The sequence below is a fragment of the Silurus aristotelis genome (genome assembly GCF_946808225.1).
Source record: "Silurus aristotelis genome assembly, chromosome: 11".
Taxonomy (NCBI): Eukaryota; Metazoa; Chordata; class Actinopteri; order Siluriformes; family Siluridae; genus Silurus; species Silurus aristotelis.
In genome coordinates, this window is record NC_139584.1 from 19,876,266 (window position 1) to 19,902,955 (window position 26,690).

The 26,690-nt window shown below is 40.0% G+C and overlaps 1 long non-coding RNA gene and 1 pseudogene across 2 annotated transcripts in view; both read right to left on the minus strand.

Moving 5' to 3' along the window:
- Positions 1-26,690, minus strand: part of LOC310733416 — a 313,803-nt gene that overhangs the window by 141,723 nt on the left and 145,390 nt on the right. The gene's annotated exons all lie outside the window — the stretch shown is intronic.
- On the minus strand, positions 11,424-12,787 carry LOC310733719 (annotated as a pseudogene). The gene has a single exon. The product of its transcript is annotated as an uncharacterized misc_RNA (transcript).

Consider the following 26,690-nt stretch of genomic DNA (forward strand, 5'->3'; position numbering starts at 1 on the left):
GCGGCCGGCGAGGAGGATGCGGCGATGAAACCCTGGCTTTGTGCTTGCTGGATGTGTTCCTCCATAGCAGGGTGTTCGGGTGTGGAAAGAGGATAGATCTGGCCTTTAGGCAGCTTGGCCCCTGGAAGCAGGTCGATGCCACAATCCTAGGGCCGGTGCGGGGGAAGACGCGTGGCCGCCTGGGCACAGAAAACGTCCCTAAAAGCCAGGTACTCCTGAAGGATTTCACCCTGGGTCTTTGTTGTTGCCTCCTCCACCCTGGTTGCTCCTATTGTGACCTGGGGGACGCGTTTCGGGAGCTGGGTGAGGCATGTGGCGTGGCAGTGAGGACTCCATTGCAGGATGTCGCAGGGGTCCCAGGAGCATCTTGGAGAGTGTTGTTGCAGCCAGGGCTTCCCTAGGATCACACTAACGGTGGAACTGTCGAGAACCATGAACCGGATGAACCTGTAGGGTGATCACTGGGGCACAGAACTTCACCTAGCCCTTCCCCAGTGGACGCCCCTGGATGATCTGAAGTCCTGGGAGCCCCTCTTTTGGGGGAGCTGTAGGTGGTCGAGGCGGGCTTGGGAGATGAAGTTGCCTGCCGAGCAAGAGTCGACCAGGGCGCGTACAGAGAGAGGGGGTTAGCAGCATTACGGTGAGTTTAGATAAAGGTGAAATATCAGAAGGGAAATCCACTGTACACACCGCTGCGCGATCAGGACGATTGGAACACCTGGCAAAGGTGTGGCGGGGAGTGCCACAGTACAGACACTTCCCGGTGGCTAGGCGGTTGTTTCTCTCTCTGCAGGATAGCCGTTGTACTTCTAATTGCATCGGTTCAGTGTCTGGGTCCGCCGCAGCACAAGGTTGTGTACTCACATGCTGTGGTGGTGAATGACATGCCGCCAGACGCTGAGAAAGCCCAATCGATTTCCGGATAAACAGCTCCAAACCAACGTTGTCATCATGCACGGCCATAGCCTGTCTGATGCCTGGAGCTAAACCCAGCCGATACACACTGAGAAGTGCATTCTTGCTCCAGCCACTAAATGCCGCCTGGGTGTGGAAATGGAGGCTGTATTGGGTGATGTCATCCTTGCCCTGTCGTATGTTGAGCAGCTGGTCAGCAGTAGAGAGAACCCCGGAGGCGGCGCTAAAGACTTCCAGGAAGTGCACGGTAAATGCGGCGTACGTGCCCATCACGGGGCAGAAGAGGTGATGGGTCGGGCTTCCATTTTCAGGTAAACGCGGTGAAAATGCTCCGTGTTCCTTCCTTTGTTTTGTTAGGTCTGTTATTCTGTAATGCAAGAAGTTGAGGCGGAAGCCGAAGTGAAACAAAGCAATGTTTAATGTCAGATACAAGGCCATGCCAACACAGAACACTTGCAAAAGGTAATATCCAGTGGTGCGCTAACTGGAGCACGGGCCACAGAGTCCCGAACCGCATGCAAGGCGGGTCGTGAAGATAAATCCCAAGGTGCGCGAAGGGAAGTGCGGAGCTGAGCGAAAATGGGGAAGCGTAACGTGAAAAACCATAGCAGGGAAACAAAACACATGTACGAAACAATAACAGACGGTGAATGTGTGAAAGTGAGGTGTTTAAATAGGCAGGTGATTAGTGTGTGAATGAGCTGCAGGTGATCCACATCAGTAGTCGGGTGAAGAGCTCCGTGCTGGCGGGGCACGCACGGGAGAAGGAGCAGGGAGCTCCTTGACAACATCACTCTAAAAGTCTAAGCCTTTAGCAGCGATTTCAGATCACTGTTTTTCAATGGAAAACATATAACGAATGTATTTGCTGTATGTGTGTAAGCAGTACACAACAACAACATGCATAAAAAAATGCACTACATTATTATTGTATTATTTGTATGTATTATTTAAAGCTTGTGCTAACTGGAGTTTTGTTTACAAAAAAAATAAAAAATTTAAGAATGAAATGGACTGTTAAAGTTGTTTTATCTGAGATTTGCATGTAACATATACAACAATAGTCTTTAATGGTCAGCCATTCATTTATATGCAGACTGTATGAATAGAGTATAAATAGCCACCAGAGTTTAGCAGGTGGGTCTCAAACAAGGGAAGGGGAAAAAGGATCAGACATATCAGATAAATATTTGTAGATATCTGATTTGTCATGAAAATCTTCATAAAATTAAAAACTCAGACATTTGGCTTTCAATGTCATTATGGAGGAGTGGAAGAGGGTCCCTACAACAGCCTAATGCAGCTCAGCTCAGGTGAATTTCATGCCCCGGTGGATTAAGGCAGTGCTAGAAAACAATGTCATACAAAATATTGACACTTTGGATACAGTTTTAACATGTTCACTTTGGGTGTATTCACTTTTGTTACCAGTTATTTAGACAATAATGGCTGTATGTTGAGTTATTGTTTGAGGACATTTGCACAGCAGTACAGATTAACTGACTGACTTTGGCCTAATGAGTTTTTTGTCCTTACTTCCATTTTCAAGATGTACAGAGTATGACTGGATGATTCCTGAATGTATGGTTTCCAATGTGAAGCATGGAAGAGAAGTGGGTGTGATGGTGTGGGGGTGATTTGCTGGTGACACTGTTGATAACAGTCAAAATTGAGGGCACACTTAACCAGCATGGCATTATAGCATTTGGCTGTGACATGCCATCCCATGTGGTTTGTACTTGTGCCTCTAGGTTATGTATGATCTATTTTTATAAGTGAGAATTATTGAGTACTGCATCATATGACCTGGTCTTCAGTTGAGATGGTTTGGGATAAGTTGGACTAGAGAGTGAAAGTAAAGCAGCCAACAAGTACTCAACACTGCTGGCAACTCTTCAAGAATGTGAAAAACCATTCCAGGTAATTACTTCATGAGGCTGACAGAGAGAATGCCAAGAAAAATATATTCTTGGTTATTTAACACTTTTTTATTTACTACATAATTTAATACATATTCCTTCATAGTTTGGATGCCTAAAATATCGGTATACAATGTTGAAAACAATCAAAATTAAAAAAAAAACACTGAAGAAAAATGAGAAGCTTTTGCCCGGTACTGCATCTTCATTGCAGCAAAAGCCATGCATAATGGGAAAATGTTATAGTCCATAGAGAGTTAATTTTGCACATTCGTCTAAGCTCAGTACATTGCTCTCAAAACACTTTGGCATACTTTCCTTACAAAACTGTGCACAAATGTGTTTCTGTTTTTTAAGTGTTTTTTAAAAGGAGGGGGTGGGTTCGATGTAAGTTATAACATAACCTATACAGAGAAGAAGAGTGGAAGAGGCTAAATGAGAAAATGAAAATGAGAAGGTATAGAGAGGAAAAGGGTGAGAAGAGATGGGTAAAGTAGATAGCAATAGTGTACTGAAAATAGCAAGAGAAAAACACGTTAGAATGCATGAACAGAGACAAAGGAAACAGCAGGGTAGTAGAGGAAGAAGATGTAAAAGGATATAGTACAGACGGATTTCAAATATAATGAGATCCACCCTAATTAAATATGGAATAAATCATGGTGTCTTCTTTATAGAAGTTGGGCAAAGAGCTCATTCTTAAAAGAGATTTGCAGTGGCTTCAATCATCCATAAGTTTCAGAGTGAAAACTGTTATAACTATTCCATTCTAACATACCCTTCTTGGGTTCTAGATCTAGTTGAGTACTGTTAGTGTTTCAGAATGGAAATTGGAAAAAATTAAAGCATGCTTTTGTTCTTCAACTGAACAAAAGCATGCCATTGTTGAAATAGTGGTCCAGAACAACACCTGTCTCTGAGAAATTTGGCAAAAATAATAAAGTATAATCAGCTCTTTCATAATTCACCAGCATCGCCTTGCCACAATTTCTCATGTAAAGAGGAATGCCATCTGGATGAAACAGGTATACAAAATGCCATTTTGGAATTATAGCAGAATGAAGGAGTTGCAATTGTAGTTTGTTCAGGTATATATAAGCCACAAAATAACATATTTGTTTTCCTTTTGTATTTTTTTCTAATGTATCTATATTATTATTATTATTATTATTATTATAATTATTATTATTATTATTATTATTATTATACCCTAAGTGGAAAAATTCATGCATTTCTAGGCATGGTGCCACATCAGTGTCAGAACATAGAATTTCAATACCATTACTTGGTGGAAAAACAAAACATACATTTAAAAAAGAAAACACTAATTTACCAAACTTTGTGGGTTTTTTTTAATTTAGAGGATTTTAAAGGTAGCAGTGCTACTAATTTTAATAAAATACCTGTATGTTAATGAATGTGACTTCTTTCTTAAGAAGAAAGATGAGAAAGGGGAGGGCATCCAATTTGCATTTGTGCCACCATCAGTGTTCATGAAAAATTTGTAGCCAATTTCACCTTGTTTGATGCAATTTTAGTTATTTAAAAACTAATGTTGCGACAGCACACATTGTTGTCTTGGGGCCAAATAGCACAAAAAGGACCCTACATTTTAAAAAATCTAACTCAATGAAATCTTTCTACAGGTTTACCAGAGAATGAAGCAAAGTGTTATAGTTGTTTGGGACAATGTGCAATTCCATATTTCAGCACTGGTGCACAAGTGGTTTGGAAATCACACACATTTCTGTTTTTTTAGCACATTTTTATTTACTACATAATTACATACATGTTCTTTTATAGTTTTGTTGTCTTTAGTATTAATGAACAATGTTTAACAGAATAAAAATTACAACAAATTATAACACATAACAATCTGCAGAAAAAGCTATGCAATCTTGATCTCTGCACTTAAAGCTCAGAACGACGTGACTGTGAGGAAGTCCACCCTTTTGTTTGTCTTTCCACTGCTGATGTGAGCAAAGCTCTAAGCATAGTCTACCTATAGAAAGTACAACCCAACAACAGTGATTAGCATATCTGCAGACCAGCTGCTAGATGTTCTTACTAACATCTCTCTAAGGAGTGCAATTGTTCAAACATACTTCAAGGTCACCACTATTGTCCTTAAGAAGTCCAGTGTGTCTCCTCCCTGTTTGGCCGGGTGACCAGCTTAGGGGAAAAGTCGTGGTTGTGCCACACTTCTATTTGAGATTTAATAAGGCCACTGTGGTCTTAGAAATCTTCAGTGTCCCCAGATCCGTGCAGATCCTTCCCCAGATCTGTTACAACAATCCTCTCTCAGCTCTTCAGGCAGTTTTTTTGACCTCATGGCTTGTTTTTTTTTGCTCTAATATGCATTGTCAGCTGTGAACCCTTCTATCGAGAGGTGTGTGCCAAATCATTTCTAATCAATAATCTTTTCTACAGGTGGACTTCAATCAATCCACTGCTCTGAATTTCCAGCAATGGGATTGTAATAACTTTAAGGAGTGGGGACATGAACACTAGTGGTGGGCCACGGGGAGGAGAGCTAGGGTGATGGAAGAACCAAATTGCAGGGACGAGCTCAGAGACAGGATTTTTATTTTGAAAAAAAAGAGAAAAAGGCAGCATCAAAAACTCAGGTGAATGGCAAAACACAAACACAGTGAAATAAACGAAAGAAACCTGAAAGTTGGTTCACCAGAAATCTTCTTCTTTCGGCTTCTCCCAATAGGGGTCACCACAGCGGATCATCCGTCTCCTGGTTCACCAAAAATCAAATCTAAAATAACTAGGCAAACCTCGGAGGCAAAAACCCCCCAAAAACCTTGGGAAGAATAAATCAGAACCTCGGACTAGAACCTCGGGAAATACTAGGCCTGAAGGGATATCTATTACCTCGGGGAATGCCTAGCTTAAACATAAACTGAAAGAACTAGACAACAAAATGACCAGTGTTGTGCTAGTTACTAAAAAATAGTAACTAGTTACAGTTACTCGTTACTTCATTCAAAAAGTAACTCAATTACTTTGTTAATTACTTACACAAAAAAGTAATGCGTTACTGTTAAAAGTAACTTTTTAGTTACTTTTTTAAGGATTTTCTTTAATGTTTCCATTGATGCCCTTTTAAGTCAGACCAGCACAAACTAAATATATCACAAGGATTTTTGAAATAAATAACAAAACAAGCTGAATAATATACAGTGGAACCCGGTTATGTCGATGTCCTAGGGGGGTGCCAAAAAGCATCGAGGTAACCGATGATCGAGATAAACGAAAATCAAAATGGCGGCAATATATTAACGTGCTTGAAATTTCTTAATGTACATGATGTGCGTTAATAAATGAGAATGTGCATGCACGTGTTTTTGAAGGTTTTTTTTACACAACAGCGTTGCCGCGATTTGTTTAATGAAGGCATGCTATAAAAATACATACAGTACATGTTTATCTGTCATGAATCCACCTGCCACGCCCCCTTCAGTGTGTCAGGTGCTTTCTCGGCTGCTTTCTCTGAAGCTCCCGGCTTTAATCGCGCACATATGGTGCTTGTTTAGCATCATCACCAGCTCCTATTTAAACTTCCACACTCTCACTGTCCGTTATTGTTGGTATATGTTGGTTCACGGGCGGTCGTTGTTATCGCTCATGCGTTTCCCGGTACGTGCCTTCCCACCGGCACTCTCTTAACGGCTGCTCTTTTCTTCCCAAAGCAGCGCCGCACCCCTACTAACACTACATACACTAGCACTAACTAACAGCAGAGGTAGCATCTGTAAGGCTTGTTTTTTCCGCCACTTCAGCGAGTTCTTCTGCGGCCGCACCGAGATAACCGACGTTAAATGGCAAATTTTTCCTCCCTTGTGCTCGAGATATCAGGGTTCGGCGACATAACCGATAAAAAATGCCTAGAAAAAGTGAGAATTTGGCGGTACCACTTCAAAAACGTCGACTTAATAGGGTTGTCGAGGTAACCGAGGGTGAGATAACCAGGTTCCACTGTATTATAATAATATATATACAGTAGTTACAACCTTCAAACCAGAAAGACACAGCTCATTTGACTGAAATGTTTTTGTCTTTATACTCAACTAAAGTGAAATAATGAGCATATTTCCACTTTGAGAAACTCATCTTGCTCTCACCTCGACTCGCCATTACTGCCGCACAGACATGAATAAACGGAGACACGTCCACAGTGCGTCTTCTTCGTGTTTACAGTGGTTCATCCACCAATCCTACAATGCATCGCTGCTGTAAACAGGTTAGACTGTAGGCTACACTTCAGCCAAAATTCATTCATTTAAAAAAGTAAGGAAGAGAAGTCAGGAAAAGAACTCTTGTGATCCCAGAGTTCCGGAAGGAGGAACAGGGCTCGGCAAAATCCACGAGTGAGAAAAGCCTCGGGAGAAGGAACTCCGGGAGGTGAGCAGGGACCGGAAACTTAAGAAGGCTCAGGAAAAAAACATCAGAATGTGAACAGAAACAGGAAACTCGAGAAGGCTCGAGCCACGTGCCAGGAAATGGAGAGAACCCTTCACTAGGGAAGTGGGGAATTCGTGAAGGCAACGGAGCTAGAAAGGGAAACTCGAGAAGGCTCTAATGGCGTGAGAGGGGAGAACCCTAGTGTCAAGGAACGCTCGCTGAAGTGGCGGAAAAAACAAGCCTTACAGATGCATTACAAAATAGTGCCGCCAGTAAACCTAGTGTATATTAAACAGTGCAGTGTGTAAAAGAGAACTGAGTACTGAGTACAGGAGTGTAAATTGTATTTAACAAAATGTAAACAAAGGGTTTGTGCAAAACAGCAATAACAGCAGTCAAAAAAATTTGCAAAAACAGCATGGAAAACAGCATGTAAACAGTTTGTAATAATGAGGTAATATTATAAGGGTGGTGCTGAAGAGATGGATGTGTGAAGTGAGTACGAGTGTGTGTTGAGTCTGGGTTGTACAGATCAGTCACACAGTTGAGTGTGTGTGTGCATTCAGTTCAGTTCTTTGTTGAGAAACCTGATGGCTTGAAGCAAGAAACTGTTGCACAGTCTGGATGTTAGTTGAATGCTGTGGAACCGCTTTCCTGATGGCAGGAGCGTGAATAATGTGTGTGATTGGTGTGAGGGGTCGTCCACAATGCTGTTGGCTTTGCGGATGCAGTGTGTGGTGTAAGAGAAAATGAGGGGACAACGATGATCATAATAAAGCAAGGGTCATTCCCATCTTAAAGAAACTTGCTCTGGACCCATCATACCCACTCCATTGGTAAAGTCATATCCTCACATGTTATTTTTTACCATTGCTATGCAGATGACACTCAACTCATCTTTTCTTTCCCACCCTCAGATACCACAGCTTCCGCTTGGATCTCTGCATGCTTGGCAGACATATCTTCATGGATGGGTACTCATCAACTAAAACTTAACCCCAGCAAAACAGAACTGCTGGTCATCCCAGGTGATTCATCTCCAGGTCAAGATCTCCAAATAACTCTTCATGACTCTCTGCTCTCCCCTTCAGCCACTGCTCTTAACCTTGGGGTAACTATGAACAAACAATTGTCCTTCTTCTCACATGTTGCTAATGTGGCTCGTTCCTGTTGATTTCTTCTCTACAACATCTGAAGGATTCAAGGATTCATTTCTGTTTACACAGGCTGCCCAGGTGCTTGTTCAGTCTCTTGTGATTTCAAGACTGGTATACTGCAACTCTCTGATGGCAGGTCTTCCTCTGAACGCTATTTGTCCACTGCAAATGATACAAAACGCAGCTGCACGACTTGTGTTCAATCAGCCCAAGTTCTCCCATTCCACCCACTGCTGAACTTACTTCACTGGCTTCCAGTAGCTGCACGTATCAGATTCAAAACACTGATGTTTGTCTACAAGGCCAAAAATGGACCAGCGCCAACTTAACTCATCACATCTCGCACTGCACCATGCTGTCTGAGATCCGCCAGCACTGCTCGACTGGTACCACCTTCACTCAGAATAAGAGGTAAGTATTCTTCAAGGCTCTTCTCTGTTCTGGCACCGAGGTGGTGGAATGAACTTCCCCTAAATGTCCGTACAGCAGAGTCCCTGACTATCTTCAAGCAACGGTTAAAGACCTACCTCTTCCTGAAACACTTAAATTAGCTCTTTCAAAGTTCGCTTTGTAGAATTCAAGAGTCCTATTTATATTAAGTTTGTAATCTTGTGTACCAGTGTAGATTTATTCATTGCTAGAGACTCAAAGCACTTTTGTACATCACTCTGGATAAGGGCATCTGCTAAATGCCCTTGAAGGCATGTAAATGAAGAAGTTTATAACAGCATTGCAGTGACAAAATACATGAAGCACTTTGGAATCATCAAAGTCAGAAAGAACCCAGAGCAAACTCTGCCCAGATATTTCATATTGTTGTTCCCTTTGAGGTGTAGACAGTATTTAGCTTTTAAATGTAAATTAAATGTGGGACATGTGTAAAAGACAAAAGGGGTGGGTGATACCACTCTCGCAGCAGAGGTCAGCAAGTGGTAATCACCGGTAATCACCGGCCCCACAGCAGGTCAGGTTAGGGTATTGTTTAAATGATAATCGTGGTCTCAGACACCTTTTGTGACCTTTTTAGACACCGGACTGATTAAATTAAGACTATGATTAAGATTGATAAAACTAAAATTCTATATCAAACTACATAACTACTTTTTATTAAATTTAAGCCGTTTTGCGGATCAATTTAATTTGACCGTGGGGTGGAATCTGGGTTGAGGCAGACTGTAAAAGACTGTTGTAAGAATTACAGACTGCCTCAACCCAGATTCCACCCTACGCTATATCAAATTCAGCTCATCCGCAAAATGGCTCCAAATTGATAAAAAGTAGTTATGTAGTTTGATGTAGAATTCCAGTTGTATCAATCCTAATCATAGTCTTGATCATTTACACAATACCCCTTCCTGACCTGCTGGGGGGCCGGCACCAGCAAAGGTGCGAATACTGGTGATTACCACCTGCTGACCTCCGCCCCCGAGAATGGTCTTCCCCAGCCTTTTGTTTCCTCACGCATGTCCTATATCTAATTTACATTTAAAGGAAACTTCGGTCTATACTTCAAAGGGAAGAACAATATAAAATATCTGGGCAGAGTTTTCTGTGAGTTCTTTCTGACTTCGATGAACCCAAAGTGCTTCGTGTATTTTGTCACTGCTACGCTGTTATAAACTTCTTCATTACGATCTTCGGTGTCCTCATCATTTTTTCTTACACTGTACAATCCCCCCTTTGATGCTTTTGGCCCTGAAGCATTACATCTTCCCTAACCCTAACCCTAACCCTTTGCACAGATTACACTTCCTGTCTTAAGCAAGTGCCCAGTGGCAGTGAAGCCCTGCCTTAGGTTGTCCTCCTTCGACCGTCAGAGAATCTTACCAGTCATCAGATCATCACCTCATGCACACCGGTTATCGCTTCATCCCATTCGGCATGCTTACCATGCAATTATAGTATATGTAAAATCTTATCCGTCATTGGGTCATCACCTTAGTCATTCCTGTTATCGCTTCATCCAATTGTTCAAACACATTAGACATATTTCTATTAAATATTTCGCTATATGTAAAATTTTAACTGGTTTTGGAATGGAGGCCTTCAAGGGCCATCACAACTAATAAAGATGTAGGGTGCCCACCCAATGGCCCAGTGACGGAATCCACTGGTGTGGGTGAAGGTATGCTGCGTGTTAGTCCTTTTTGCGTGGCTGTAAAAGATTACTCAAATAGATTGCACTTTGTTACATTAATCCAGTTTTAACCTCTAATCTGACTCCAATTTATAATAAAGATTTAACTTGAATATCTCTAATTCAAGCTGATCACCCTATTGGTTGTACTTCTTCTTTAATTTTAATAGATTATTCTAAGCATTCCGTCTTTTATTGTGGTCTTGGAGTTGCTTAGAACCTTGTGCTCGGCTAGAGTAGAACTATACAGTTCGGTAGAACTATACCTGCTCACAGAGGCAAATTGGCCAGTCTGAATCTTAGTCAGAGGATATAACGGTAAACTAATATTCTTTAAGTAGGCCGCTCAGTGCTTGCTCATTCATAAAAAACTATTGATTTAGTTACTTGGTCATTAGAAATTTCCCCACTGTGGGACGAATAAAGGTTTATCTCATCTTATCTTATAACTTGCTAAGTCAGTGATAGCCACTACACATGCTCATGGACACAAACTCGCCAGACTGTCCCTTAGTCAGAGGCTATACCGGTAAACTAATATTCTTTAAGTAGGCCGCCCAATGCTTGCTCATGCATAAAGAATACTGTATTTAGTCACTTAGTTATAACTTGCTAAAGTCAGAGATAGTCAGAAATCAGAAGGTCCCAGACGTTGTGCTTTATGCTCCATCCGTTCATGAGCCTTTAGTTTGTACTATCTTGGTCACAGATTTGCAGTAACGCCAGACTACATAATTAACTAGATATAAATGATTTCAGAACATTTTAGAGTTAATCAAGACTTTTACATTTATTTGACTAAATGGGGCTATCATTGGATGGTGATTTTTGTCCAAGGTTTAGTGATATTATAGTCGATGTGAAGCTGGCACCTGCAAAGGTCTAAGGGCTACGGCAGAATAAACTGTCGTACGTAGGGAATGAATACGGTGTCGGAAGTAGCAGCACTGGAACAGAGTAAATATAAAGATAAGTGGAACTGCTAATGGCACACCCTCGAATGACCCAATCCCACCAGGTGTAGACATACTGTGCTGAGCAGGTGGATGAGCTGGATAGGATGTATGCAGTCCTCTTAGCCAGGTTTTTCTCCACCTGTGCTTGGTTAAGATGATATTCAGTATGCAAAATCATATTCTGCACCAAGTCCATTGTGTCAACCAAGGTTTGTGTACCTTGTTCATAGAAGTTGTCCTCCTACCACTGGGAGACATCAATGTCTATTAGCACTCTCCCTAAGATATTTATCTGACCCATAGAGAAATCCTCTGTCACCTCCAAGCAGAAGGTGTGATTTGCAGGGCAGGTCAGACCTCCATACGTAAATGAGTTCATTTCACTGATGACACACCACTGTGTATGAGAAACCTGAACAGCATCAGAATGACCATGCAATGATTGTACATCAATAATTTTAGAATTATTAGAGGCAAATGGTTGTAAAGTGTTACAAGCACAAATAATATAGCTAGATGTTTCATGACAACAGGTACGAGTTGTAAATAAGATCTCAGTGCCCTTTAAAGTCATATACCCTGTAAGGTGGTCCCATTTAATTATTTGATCTTTTACTACGATGCCAATAAATCGTATAGTGGTGGAATTCAAATATACCTGATCTGGGTAAATTAAAGGGAAAGTAGCAAAAAAAACCAATGCAGCCAGAACACTTATTGCCAGTATACATCATTAACGTTGACAAAAGTTCAGAATAATTGATATCTTTAATTTTTTTCTGAGGTAAGCCATCTATGCAAATCTAAAATTTCAATCAGATCATTTAAGACATGCCTAGGTGTCTTATGGAGAAGTAGATTTAAAATTTCATGTCATGCTACAGTAAAAAGATCTTGTGCGTAAGTTCTGCAGGCTAAGTCATGCTTGATGGTACGGGTCTGATTGAAAATTGTATGGCTGATTGCGAGAAGCACTTGCGCTTCAGATCTAACCGCTTTAATAATGTTTTCATTACTATTCGTGATGTGTTGAAAACCAGTGGCCACCTGGTTTGCCAACCACATTGATAATTGCGACTGTCCTGTTATTTTATAAGTGTTGGCTATAGAATTAATTGAACCAAAAAGGCCTGCTATATTTCCAAACAGGTCTCGTATAGTGCGGACAGGTGAAATTTGAGCTGCAAGTCTGTTTTTATAATCAGAGACTAAATCATTGATGCGTGACTGTAACCATGCATACGTTTTATCATTGTCACTACAATGTTTTACATAGGCAGACAGGATATTAGAAATTTTTATATTCACAGGTAGTTAGATTAAAACAATGATGTATAATTAATTAACAATTTTGAGGATTTGTAAAATTGTTCATGTCTATCTCACATTTTCCCACACAATATGTACCCTCATTTCGGCTTGTCCAGACAAAAGATTTTTATATGTTATCAGTAGTTGGGTGTGACAGATTGAACAAAAGTTCTGTGAACTTTATATGTGTAGCATTGTGAGTTATGCTATGTGTGCATCTGTAAACTGCTGGTTCTAAATCCTTGGTGGAGTAACACCTTTTTAGGATTTTGACCCTGGTTGTCATTTCCATATAAAGTGTACAAACCACCAATGTTTGATCCAGGATACCTTTTAAGTTTATACCAGACAGTAATGTTATGTAAGGATAATAATGCACCTGTATATCCTGTTATGTTTCTGACCGGAAGATGAGTGGAACCTGTGTTACAGCAAATTTGTGTTGCACAATCTGGATCCGGTGCTACACCGGGAGGCCATGTAACTATATCTTTATATGTAATTGCAGTGAACGATTTGGATGGCCCCTTAGTATATTTCCATACCCTTCTTCTTCTTCTTCTTCTTTCGGCTGCTCCCATTAGGGGTCGCCACAGCAGATCATCCGTCTCCATACCACCCTGTCCTTTACATCTGCCTCTTTTACACCAACTACCTGCATGTCTTCCCTCACCACATCCATGAACCTCCTCCTTGGCCTTCCTCTTTTCCTCCTACCTGGTGGCTCCATCCTCAGCATTCTCCTACCAATATAATTCATGTCCCTCCTCTGCACATGTCCAAACCATCTCAATCTCGCCTCCCTCACCTTGTCACCAAAACATCCTACATGCGCTGTCCCTCTAATAAACTAATTTCTAATCTTATCCATCCTCGTCACTCCCAACGAAAACCTTAACATCTTCAGCTCTGCTACCACCAGCTCCACCTCCTGTCTTTTACTCAATGCCACTGTCTCTAATCCATACAACATCGCAGGTCTCACCACAGTCCTATAAACTTTCCCTTTCATTTTTTGCAGATACCCTACTATCACAAATCACTCCTGTCACTCTTCTCTACCCACTCCACCCTGCCTGCACTCTTTTCTTCACTTCTCTAACACACTCTCTATTACTTTGCACTGTTGACCCCAATTACCTGAACTCCTCCACCTTCTCCAGCTCTTCTCCAAGCAAACGCATCACTCCACTGCCCTCCCTCTCAATCACAAACATGTACTCTGTCTTATTCCTTCTGAGTTTCATTCCCCTTCTCTCCAGCGCATATCTCCACCTCTCCAGGGACTTTTCAACCTGCTCCCTACTCTCACAACAAATCACAATATCATCCGCAAACATCATAGTCCAGGGAGACTCCTGTCTCACCTCGTCAGTCAAACTGTCCATCACCACTGCAAACAGGAAAGGGCTCAGGGCCGATCCTTGATGCAGTCCAACCTTCACCCTGAACCAGTCTGTCATACCTACTGCACACTTCACTGCCGTCACACTGTCCTCATACATGTCCTGCATCACCCTCACATACTTTTCTGACACACCTGACTTCCTCATACAATACCACAACTCCTCTCTTGGAACCCTGTCGTACGCTTTCTCTAAATCCACAAATACACAATGCAATTCCTTTTGTCCTTCTCTATACTTCTCCATCAACATTCTCAAAGCAAATAAGGCATCTGTGGTGTTCTTCCTCGGCATGAAACCATACTGTTGCTCACAGATGGCACACTTCTTCTCCATTCCTCAGGCATCTTCTCACCTTCCAAAATCCTGTTAAACAGTCTGGTCAAAAACTCCACTGCCATCTCTCCTAAACATCTCCACGCTTCTACCGGTATGTCATCTGGTCCAACCGACTTTCCACTCTTCATCCTCTTAATCGCTGCTCTCACTTCCTTCTTACTAATCCTATCTACATCCTGCTTCACCAACTCCACATCATCCAACCTTCTCTCTCTCTGATTTTCCTCATTCATCAGCTGCTCAAAATACTCCCTCCACCTTCTCAACACACTCTCCTCACTAGTCAACACATTTCCCTTTCCATCCTTTACTGCTCTAACTTGCAGTACATCCTTCCCAGCTCGGTCCCTCTGCCTGGCCAATCGGTATAAATCCTTTTCTCCTTCCTTCTTGTCCAACCTCTCATACAGCTCCTCATATGCCTTTTCCTTGGCTTTCGCCACATCCCTCTTAACCTGCTGCCGCATCTCCTTGTACTCCTGCCTACTTTTCTCATCACTCTGTCTATCCCACTTCTGTTTTGCCAACCTCTTTCTCCTTATGCTCTCCTGCACTTCCTGATTCCACCACCACGTCTCCTTGTCTTGCTTTCTATTTCCAGATGTCACACCAAGTACTTTTTTAGCTGCCTCTCTCAACACTCCTGCAGTAGTTGCCCAATCAACCAACACCTCCTTAACACCACTGAGCCTCTGTCTGACCTCTTCCCTGAACCTCACACTACACTCTTCCTCCTTCAGTTTCCACCATCTTATTCTTCTTTCAGTCCTCACTCTCCTCCTCTTCTTCTTCTCCTACAAAACCATCCTACAGACCACCATCCGATGCTGTCTAGCTACACTGTCCCCTGCCAATACCTTACAGTCTCCAATCTCCTTCAGGTTGCATCTCTTGCATAGCACATAGTCCACCTGTGTGCACCTTCCTCCACTCTTATACATCACCCTATGATCCTTCTTCTTCTTAAAATAAGTGTTCAACACTGCCATTTCCATCCTTTTAGCAAAATCTACCACCATCTGCCCTTCCACATTCCTCTCCTTAAAACCATACCTACCCATCACCTGCTCATCACCTCTGTTCCCTTCACCTACATGCCCATTAAAGTCTGCCCCAATCACCAATCGTTCTTTCCTAGGTACACCATCTACCACTTTATCTAATTCAATCCAGAATCTTTCCTTCTCCTCCATCTCACAGCCAACTTGTGGAGAATAGGCACTGATGACATTTATCATCATCCATTCAACTTCCACCTTCACGATCATCACCCTATCAGAAACTCTCTTCACCTCCACTACACTCTTACTGTACTCTTCCTTCAGAATCACCCCTACACCATTTCTCTTTCCATCCACACCATGATAAAACAGTTTAAACCCACCTACAATGCTCCTGGCCTTACTCCCTTTCCACTTGGTCCCATGAACACACAGCATATCTACCTTTCTCCTCTCCATCATATCAGCTATCTCTCTCCCTTTACCCGTCATAGTACCAACATTTAATGTACCAACCCGAACCTCCACTCTCCTGCACTGCTCCTTTTCCTGCCGTCTCTGTAGACGTCTTCCTCCTCTCCTTCTCCTCCTAAGGCCAACAGTAGCCCTATTTCCACCGGTACCCTGTCGGCTAACGATACCTGTGGCGGTCGTTGTTAACCCGGGCCTCGACCGATCCGGTATGAAATTCTCATTTGTGATCCGCATATTTGATTTGGCACATGTTTTACGCTGGATGCCCTTCCTAACGCAACCCTCCCCATTTACCCGGGCTTAGGACCGGCACTAAGAGTGCACTGGCTTGTGCATCCATAATGGCTGGGTTGATTTCCATACCCATCTCCCATATTTTGGGGTGTGTGTGAGTGTAACCCGTTGTCCCAATTCAATGCAGGTGGGACTCGACACTGTTCAGACATCTCACATCCATAGGATTGCTATTACTGTCCTGAAAAATAGACATAACACAAAGATCACAGCTAATTTGATGAAATTTTAAACAGTTTGCATTGGGACATGTGATACCATCTCATCTTTTCTCTGATGGTCATGGCCACACAGCTGTTGCAAATAGCTTAAATTTCATATGGCCCGTGCCATCTAGAGGAAAATGCATTTTGTTTATTAAAGACACGAATTATAACAATGTCTCCTTCTGCAAATTTCATTTAAATTGGTGCCCCCAGCAAGGTATGATTTGGTTTGCTATCACATGTGCCACTGTGTTCGCTGTGTTATTGCAAGTGGGAATTGCTTAAACCCATTTTGAAAATGTATCAATGTACCAAACCCCCCCCCTCCCCTTGCCACTGGGTGGCAATAAAATCCAATGGTAGGTTTTCCCAGAGCCCTTTAGGTGGTTTAGGCCTGAGTAGGTTTGTTCGGCCTTGCGTCCCTTGAGTAGCACACACCAAACAGATGTTGCACCATCTCTCAATATCTGTGGTCGTTGCTTCCCACCAAAACTGTCTTTGTATCAGCTGCAATGTCTTTGCTGGTGATACGTGAGCATACTCATGATACATCTGGATTACTGGTTTTTGTAGGGCTCCAAGAACAAAAAAATTTCCATCTCTTAGTACAGTACCTTCAATAACATTAATCAATTGATCATGCTTTAAATGCGGTACGAGATCTCCGTCAGAGACCAACAAGTCTTTTTGGTACTGTTGAAGATCTATAAGAGAAACCTGAATTGCACTCATGGTGGGAGCGCATGGCACCTTGCCCTGCCAACTGTTGCCTTTTAATGCAGCTACTTTAGCCAGTTGGTCAACAAAGTTCTTGTTTTTGTACATGTTAATCAGATGCTTTAATCTTCGCTTGAAATTGCTTTAATGCATCTGATTGCACTATTTTCAAGCTCTTTATTGCTTGCAATGGTGCACGCATTCTCTTCCAGAATTTTTATTTATTTATTTATTTATTTATTTATTTATTTATTTATTTATTTATTTATTTATTTTATGGAGCAAATTAAGAATTGCATTCGAAATCTTACTATAATGGATTTTTGACTGTAGTTTTCACCCCACTGTGGAGTACCACGCTAGAATTGTATATTTATTTTATCATTTTATCATACTTTATCATTGAATCATTTATTATTAGGTCTAATCCTTTATCATATAAACGAGCACAATTTTAATCAAAAAGGCAACAGACTCCATTACTCCCTTGTCTCCACTCATTATATTATTTTCCTGATAATCCACGTTGTTTTAATAATCTTAGATTATACCGGCTTTCTCCGGTCTCCTGTCTAACACCTGGGTATGTCGACCCGTTCTATAAATGTGTCTATATGGGGTGCGTCTTTCCTTTCCCTCAAGACTTTCCAAACAAAAGTTAAACAAAATGAACTTACCAGATCAACTGAAGATGGAGAAGGAAAAACTTAAACCTCATGTTCTGTTGAATCTGAAATGTCCCGCCGAAAGACGTCACTCACCTAAGACTGGGAGATCACGTCAAGATCACCAATTTGTAGGGTGCACATCTAATGGCCCAATGACCGAATCTACTGGTGTGGGTGAATGTATGCTGCGTGTTAGTCCTTCTTGCGTGGGTGTAAAGGAATAAATAGATTGCACTTTGTTACATTAATCCAATTTTAACCTCTAATCTGACTCCAATTTATAATAAAGATTTAACTTGAATATCTCTAATTTAAGCTGATCACTTTATTGGTTGTACTTCTTCTTTAATTTTAATAGATTATTCTAAGCATTCCGTCTTTTCAATTATTTATTTACTGTGGTCCTGGAGTCACTTAGAACCTTGTGCTCGGCTAACTATACCTGCTCACGGAGGCACATTGGCCAGTCCGAATCTTAGTCAGAGGATATAACGGTAAACTAATATTCTTTAAGAAGGCCGTTCAATGCTTGCTCATTCATAAAGAACTATTGATTTAGTTACTTGGTCATAAATTGCTAAGTCAGTGATAGCCGCTACACATGCTCACGGACACAAACTCGCCAGACTGTCCCTTAGTCAGAGGATATAACGGTAAACTAATATTCTTTAAGTAGGCCGCTCAATGCTTGCTCATGCATAAAGAATACTGTATTTAGTCTCTTAGTTATAACTTGCTTAAGTCAGAGATAGTGGTAGTTCTCGGGGTCTGGCCTCATGAAGTTGCATGGCAGTTCTCGGGGTCTGGTACCATGAACAGATCTGACCATCCTTACAGAGACATCATACATTGATTATTGAATTATCCGCAATCTGATGTTTTAACATGGAACACATACAAATGAACATAATACACTGACAAATAATTAGGAAAATACATCCACAAACAGTAAGGCTTTTAAAAGCCATGAGAACAAATTGAAACATCCAATAGTGATTATAGAATTATCTGCACTCTGCTGTCTTAACATGTAACACATATAAAATAATATTTGGCAAAGAATAAGGAATATACATACATACATACATACAGATCTTTAAAGTTACATCCTTAATTGAACCAGATAGGAAAAAAGCTAAATCCATCATGCATTTGTTTGTTTTTCTCCTTTCAGACCTGCTTTAGGAACAGTGTAAATTATTTGACTGTAAATTCACAGTAAATTACTGGCAACTAGTTGCATTACTTTCACAGGAAGGTACTGTATGTAACTTCACAGTAAATTACTGTCAAGTTGTTACTGTACTTTCACAGTATGTTACCGTGTCATTTTTACAGTAAAGACTTGTGAAATGACAGCTGCTTACTGTAACCTCACAGTAGTTAGGCCTTCGTATTACTGTGAATTAGCAGTATGCTCCTGTAGTAATATGTTATTTTACTGTGAAATTACAAGTAATGTCTTTTAGATTACTGTGATATAGCAGCAATATTCCATATAATAATTGCATTTAGCTGTTAAGTTACAGTTAATGTAATGCAATTTAGCATGAGTCTGCTGTAGATTTACAGTGTACACTGTAATAGTACTGGCTATATAAATAACTTAACATTAAAACAATGTTAAATTCAAATAAACACAATCAAAAATTTCATGCGTTTATTTTATACATTTATTACATACATACATTTATTTATTATTCAATGACTATCTCGAAAAATATTTTCCAGAACTGCTTATACTTTACACTGTAAAAACCTGCACTTACATTTTTTTATTTAATTAACTTGAAGTTACTCTTAAATTTCACCTTCTTGACCAATGAGGAGTTGCTATAAATTATAAAAATGAATTTTAATTAGCTTAAGTTATTTTAAGTTTATTTTTATAATTAATAGCAACTCCTCACCTGTCAAAAAAGTTTAAGTGAATTGTAATTTCAAGTCCAACTCCATTAAAATGTAATTGCAACAAGGCTTTTTACAGCGTAGACAGACATTAACTCATTCGTTGTGTTTCTTTATTGAACAAAGAGACAATATAGAACATAGTAAGTTTATAAAGTGCATAACTGCCTAGCTAAACAAAGAACATAGTAAGTGTCAAAGTGCATAACTGCCTAGCTAAACAAAGAACCATAGTAAGTGTCAAAGTGCATAACTGCCTAGCTAAACAAAGAACATAGTAAGTGTCAAAAGGGATAACTGCCTAGCTAAAAAAAGAAAAAAATTTTGGATCACACTAGACTGACATCCATTCAAAATCAATAAGTTTTCTTATGAGTGTACAGACTTGCTGGTTGATGAGTCCTTTCTGCTTCTTTGACTCTGTGCCTGTCTCCGGATTAATGCCCAAAAAGCGCCTATAAACAAAAAGGCAGAAAGAAAAACTGTTAGTTTCTTTCAAGTGGGATGAAGAAGTAGCCTTCAGTTGGTCAATGCTTTTGCAGTACAAAGCAAAACTAATGTTAGCTCAGTTCGAACAAGGTGACATTACTTTGGTCCAGTTAAACCCCAAACATTTAAATAAATAATTTTGGTATGGATTTTCTCCTCAATAAAATGTTATCTATTTGCTTGAATCTGTGAAAAGTGAAAAGATATGTTCATATCATTTGGACACTGCTGCTTTTATACTGCACAAAAAGTTATAAAGTAACATGATGCACATAAAGTGTATGGATCAGCTTATTGCAGCATGTCAAAACCTTTCCAGGGCCCCAAAACACACTTAAGCCCGATTTATAGTCGTGTGTAAGGTCTACGCCATAGGCTATTTATTTTTTTCATGTTGTCATCTGGACTTCTGTCACAAAATACATTTAAGATGCTAGAGCATCTGTATCTTAAAACAGCTTTACAGGGTGTATAGCTTATCTAAATGAGATGTAAATGAGCCCTATTGTCACTCCCAGCAGAATCTGTGAATAACTCAAAATGCCCCAGATCTGACTTGTGTCCCTACTTTCCGTGATCGGTCACATATATGTCATATGTATAAAGGATTTGAGTCTGTGGAGCAAAACAAGAGCTTATTGCTTTAGTTAAGTCAGTCTGCCATTTAATTCCAACCGTTCTTTTGTAAATATTCAGTTTGTATGTTACGCTCTTATGACGTTTATTGGTGCAACACTAAAATTAGTAGTGCTTAAGTTGTAAATTAGTGTCCCTTTACATTGCAACTAGGTTGTAACTTACGCACAGCTGGTGCAACTGGCCCCAGAGGATTAATGTAGACATTACCTTTGAATGAATTCCAGAGTGCAAGAACCGCTGTCAGCATACTTTAAATTAAAATTATAGTAGCTGGCAAAAGTGGCCGCCAGACCAGTTGTAAAGTCAGGGTGAGGTCCCATGACCACTTGACCCTCCAGCGACAGCATCCATGCCCTCGGCGTCAACGTGTCACCTGAAACAAAACCATATATACTCATAATGCCATACTCTTGAGGAAAGGATAAAACATTATTTCAGAGAATTGTTTCTAAACACATAAATTAATTGCTGAAACACGTTACAAAGACTGAACTATGAATTACTGAATTGTGGAGTTACACCGTTAAACAGTTTTTCCACATTTCTGTGTTCAGGATTTTTTGGGTGGGGCTAAAACGGTAACTCTTTGATGCACTGGAGCCATCGAGCATGGCCCCGCCTGTAACATTTGCGATCATCCATTCAGGTTCTAGCAGTATTTGATAGTTGAGAGAGAGACTCTCCAGATTTTGCAAATGTCAGTGATGCAAAAGAAAGCTTGTTTACCATATTAATATGGTAAACAAGCTTTCTTTTGCATCACTGACATTTGCACATAGTCTAGATTTGGTAACTCAAAAATCTAATTCTGGGATATTTTTAACAAAAAGAATTGCTCTTCTGGATCGAATGATATGGTCAGTTAATATAGTCTCGTCTTCACCAAACCAGCAGGAAGTGCTGGTTGTAGCTCTGTGTATTCTTGCATCATTCTCAACATTGGAAAGGCCAATGTTAACATCCATTCAGCCATCTTGGTTTGGTGATTCTGAAAAACTCAGGAATACAGAAAAAATTGCTCCTCTCCTTTTCACACATAAAAGTTATCCGCGTATCCAGAGTTTCCTCTGAAAACACTGGGCACATTAACAATAAATAAACATTAAATGGGATGGAAGCTCATTACCAAAGCATCACTCAAGTTTAAGGTGTAGCACCTCTAAATTCTGTGGAAAGAAGCATGACATGTTAAAATTCAGCAGTTAACTCTACTCTTTACTGTGGTGTTGTTGGTGTTACTTATGGTAGAAATAACCCATACAATTCCACCTTGAGAGATTGGTTCGAGAGATTGGTTAGTTAACACATACACATTTGAAAAATCTAATGACTAAACAATTGTTCCATTAGCTCAGCAGTTTCTATAGACATGCAAGCTTATACATTTCCTCTTATCTTAGCTTGTCAGCAGTCACTTTAAAACATGTCTAATAGGACAAAACTTTAGCTAGATCATTATGAAATTGTTTAGTTTAAATCTCCAACATAAGATTACTGATCATGGTTAACATTTACAGCTCTAATGGGCCTAAATGCTACAATTCTAACCCAAATCCAGTCTTATGAGACAGTTCTGAACTACTTTGTTGTAAATGTATTACAGTGCATTAACATCGACAGCATCACAATTCCTGCAATAGTCAAAATGAATACACAACAGTAGCAACTTTAGATACATTATCATAAATGGTAAAGGGAGAGAGGTAGCTGTTATGAGGGAGAGGAGAAAGGTAGATATGTTGTATATGTTGTGTGTTCAGGAGACCAAGTGGAAGGGAAGTATGGCCAGGAACATTGAAGGGGGGGTTTAAACTGTTCTTTTATGGTGTGGATGGAAAGAGAAATGGTGTAGGGGTGATTCTGAAGGAAGAGTACAGTAACAGTGTAGTGGAGGTGAAGAGAGTTTCTGATAGAGTGATGATAAATGTCATCAGTGCCTATGCTTCACAAGTGGGTTGTGAGATGGGGGAGAAAGAAAAACTCTGGAGTGAGATAGATGAAGTGGTAGAAGGTGTACCTAGGCATGAAAGATTGGTGATTAGGGCTGACTTTAATGGGCATGTAGGTGAAGGGAACAGAGGTGATGGGGAGGTGATGGGTTGGTATTGTTTTTCAGGAGAGAAATGTGGAAGGGCAGATGGTGGACGATTTTGCTAAAAGGATGAAAATGGCAGTAGTTAACACTTAATTTAAGAAGAAGGTGTATCATAGTGTGAGGTATAAGAGTGGAGGAAGGTGCACACAGGTGGACTATGTTCTATGTAGGAGATGCAACCTGAAGGAGTTAGGAGACTGTAAGGTGTTGGCAGGGGACAGTGTAGCTAGACAGCATCTTATGGTGGTCTGTAGGATGGTTTTGGAGGTAAAAAATAAGAGGAGGAGTGTGAGGACTAAAAGAAGAATAAGATGGTGGAAGCTAAAGGAGGAAGACAGTAGTATGATATTCAGGGAAGTGGTCAGACAGGGGCTCGGTGGTGGTAAAGAGGTGCTGGATGATTGGGCAACTACAGCAGAACTGATAAGGCATACAGCTAGAAAGGTACTTGGTGTAACATCTAAGAGATGTGGTGGTGGAATGAGAAAGTGCAGGTAAGCATAAGAAGAAAGGGGTTGGCAAAACAAAATTGGGATCGACAGAGAGATGAGAAAATTAGGCAGGAGTACAAGGAGATGCGGCAGCAGGTAGAGCGGGATGTGGCAAAAGCCAAGAAAAAGGCATATGAGGAGCTATATGAGAAGTTGGGCACTAAGGAAGGAGAAAAGGATTTATACCGATTGGCCAGGCAGAGGAACCAAGCTGGGAAGAATACATAAAGGGGATATAGTCAGGGAATGCCATTACATGGTCTGAAGAGACTGTTCCCTACTGCCCATGACAAGTAATAAATATTTTGTTAAATGACAGACACATTTAGTGTATATAAGACAATGTCTGTGTCCAGCTAAGGTGGAATCGCACTGACTATGACTGATGTAAATTTTAAACATAGGTATAACCCCATCTACAAAAAAGTTGAGACTGTGTAAAAAGTAAATAGAAAACATAATACAAATAATCTGATAAATCTATATTGTATTCACAAGTTAACATGGAAAACATCAAATGTATAAACTAAGGAAATAAAATATAAGGTAATTTAATAATTGAGTGTGCAGCATCCCCTCTTCTTTTAACAACAGTCTGTATACATCTAGGAACTGAGAAATCCAGTTGCTGGAGCTTTAGGAAAAAAACGTTAAAAAAGGTTAAAAAAAATTATAAAAAAGGTCATTTGGAATCTCAACAAATGTAAAAAAGTTGGAGCAGGACAACAAAATGCTGTTTTATGAAGTGTTACTAAAAATAATAAACAGCAAGAGGAACATTTTGCATGTAATTTGATAAATTGCCAACATTAAGCATTTTATCTATTAAATTCAAGAAACTAAGAGAAAATAAACTTCTCAATTTTTTTTTTTTTTTTTTTTGTCTAATAATTTTGTTAGGTTGCATTTCATTATGATCTTCCTCAAACAGATTTTAAATGAACACTGACTCATTGACTTTCTCTGCCAGAAGCTGCAAATCTTTCAGCAATACATTGAAAATCAACAACAAAATTATTTTCTGAACACAAAATCAAGGTCCTACAAGGTTTTTCCAGTTCTCTGTCAGCTCTAGGGCGAACTGAAAAAGAAAGACCACAGAGATGGGCCTTGAAATTTGAAGGATCTGGAAAGATTCTGTATAAAAGAATGTCTTACACATCTTGCCAAGTAGTCGACATTATCAGGCATTATAGCAGAATATTCAAAGCTGTTACCTTGGGAAAAGAGGTAGCAAAACTAGGTTTTTTTTTTGTAAATTCCTCCTTTCCTAAAAAATAGTAGCCTGCCCCAATAAAAAAATACTCTTTCAAGTGAAAATATTCTCAAAAGGGCATTTAAAATTTATTTTGTCCACGTTTTTAAGATAGAGGTCAAGCAGCTTAAAATACAATATACAGTGATGTGTTTAACTCTCTGGCTGTGTCAGCCAAACATCAAGATGTACTGGGATCATTATTTAGGCTAAGAAGAGCCATTATTATTGAGTGTACTGATAATGGTCCGAATTATAGATCCACAAATATAAGCATAAAAACCTGACCTGTTGTACAGACAACATATTGTCTTAGAAAGTGCAACCTTAAATGAATCGCAAGAATTTTAAAGTATCCCCATTCATGATACATACAGTATAGGCCATACCTCATACATCACAACTGGAATATTTTAGCAGACTATATTGCACCATATTGCAATTTTCACACATTTGGGCATTGGTGGATAATTAAATACCAAAGAAGGCAAAATCTTAATTTCAGACACAAGCTAGCTGTAGAGTCTGAGTAGGTCTTATTAGGTGTACTTGCCCATAGATATCGGGGGGTGGGTGGGGGGTTGGTTGGTCAGAGACAGATTAGTGCTCTTCCGTTTCCTATGTTAGTATTAGTACACCATGTCTAACATTCCCACAATTTCACATACAAATCTTGGCAGCTGGGTATAAGGGGACAGATCTGCAATGAAATTTCTTTGCTTCCATAAATATTTTATGCAAATGAAAATTTAATTCTTTGCTTAGTTTAACCAATTTCCCTCTGTAAATAGTGCATATGCAAAGGAGATTACAACATTTGCAAGTTTGTTTATAATTTAATTTTTTGATGTTGTGGTTGGCAGAGGGTAGAAATGGAACACCTGTGAGTGTTTATAATGTTCCATCTCTCTCACAGCTGTTCCTTTTCAAAACTCCTTGCTGGCGTAATAATTTCATAAAATTTCATGATTTACCATCTGCTAGGGCCTGGCTATAAGCACATGCAATAAGCATTTGTATGGCACAAGGCCCAGAAAGGTACAATAACTGTATATTTTAACTTAATGGCTTTTCAGAGCATGCAAATTTTCAAGTGGCAGATTGCAACGATGCTACAGTGAAGGCAGGCAAGCTCTTTTTGTCTCCTCCCTCAGTTTCTATTTTATCACATGACACACAGGCACCCACTTACTCAATCTTTCTCTCACGCTCTCTCACACACGCACACCCCTCTATTGGCCTGTGTCAATATTCAACTGACAAACTTGAGAGGAAAAAGAGACAAGGTAGGATGTACAAATATATAATTTCACAAATATATACTTTTAGCTCTTTTAATTTCAGAATCTTAAGTTAATTAAAATGATTATTCAAACAATTGGGGGAAGTAATCACTAAAACTAATTAAATTGTATTCTTGTAAAAAAAAAAAAAAAAAAAAAAAACCCGAATGTTAACAAAAATAAAGAGATGGTTGTTGACTTCAGAAAAGCACAGTAGCCATTCTCCACTGTTCATCGATGGATCCTCAATGGAGATCAACAGGAGGAGCAAATTCCTTGGTAATTATCTGGTGGAGAACTTCACCTGGTCACTCAAAACCAGCTCCATCACCAAGAAATCCTAACATCATCTCTACTTCTTGCACACTCACTCACTCACTCACTCACTCACCCGTAGGTTACTGAACTGCTAAAAACTTAAACTCAAACACACACTCAATACTCATTTCAATTCATACACATCCATGTGTCCGTTTACAAGTACACTTATTTGCAGTTCTCTTTTTTGCACAATGTACTCTATAACATATTATATAGTGGGTATACTGGTTGGAGCTAACCCAGCCATTAGGGTTGCACAAGCCAGTGCACTCTTAGTGCCGGTCCCAAGCCCGGAT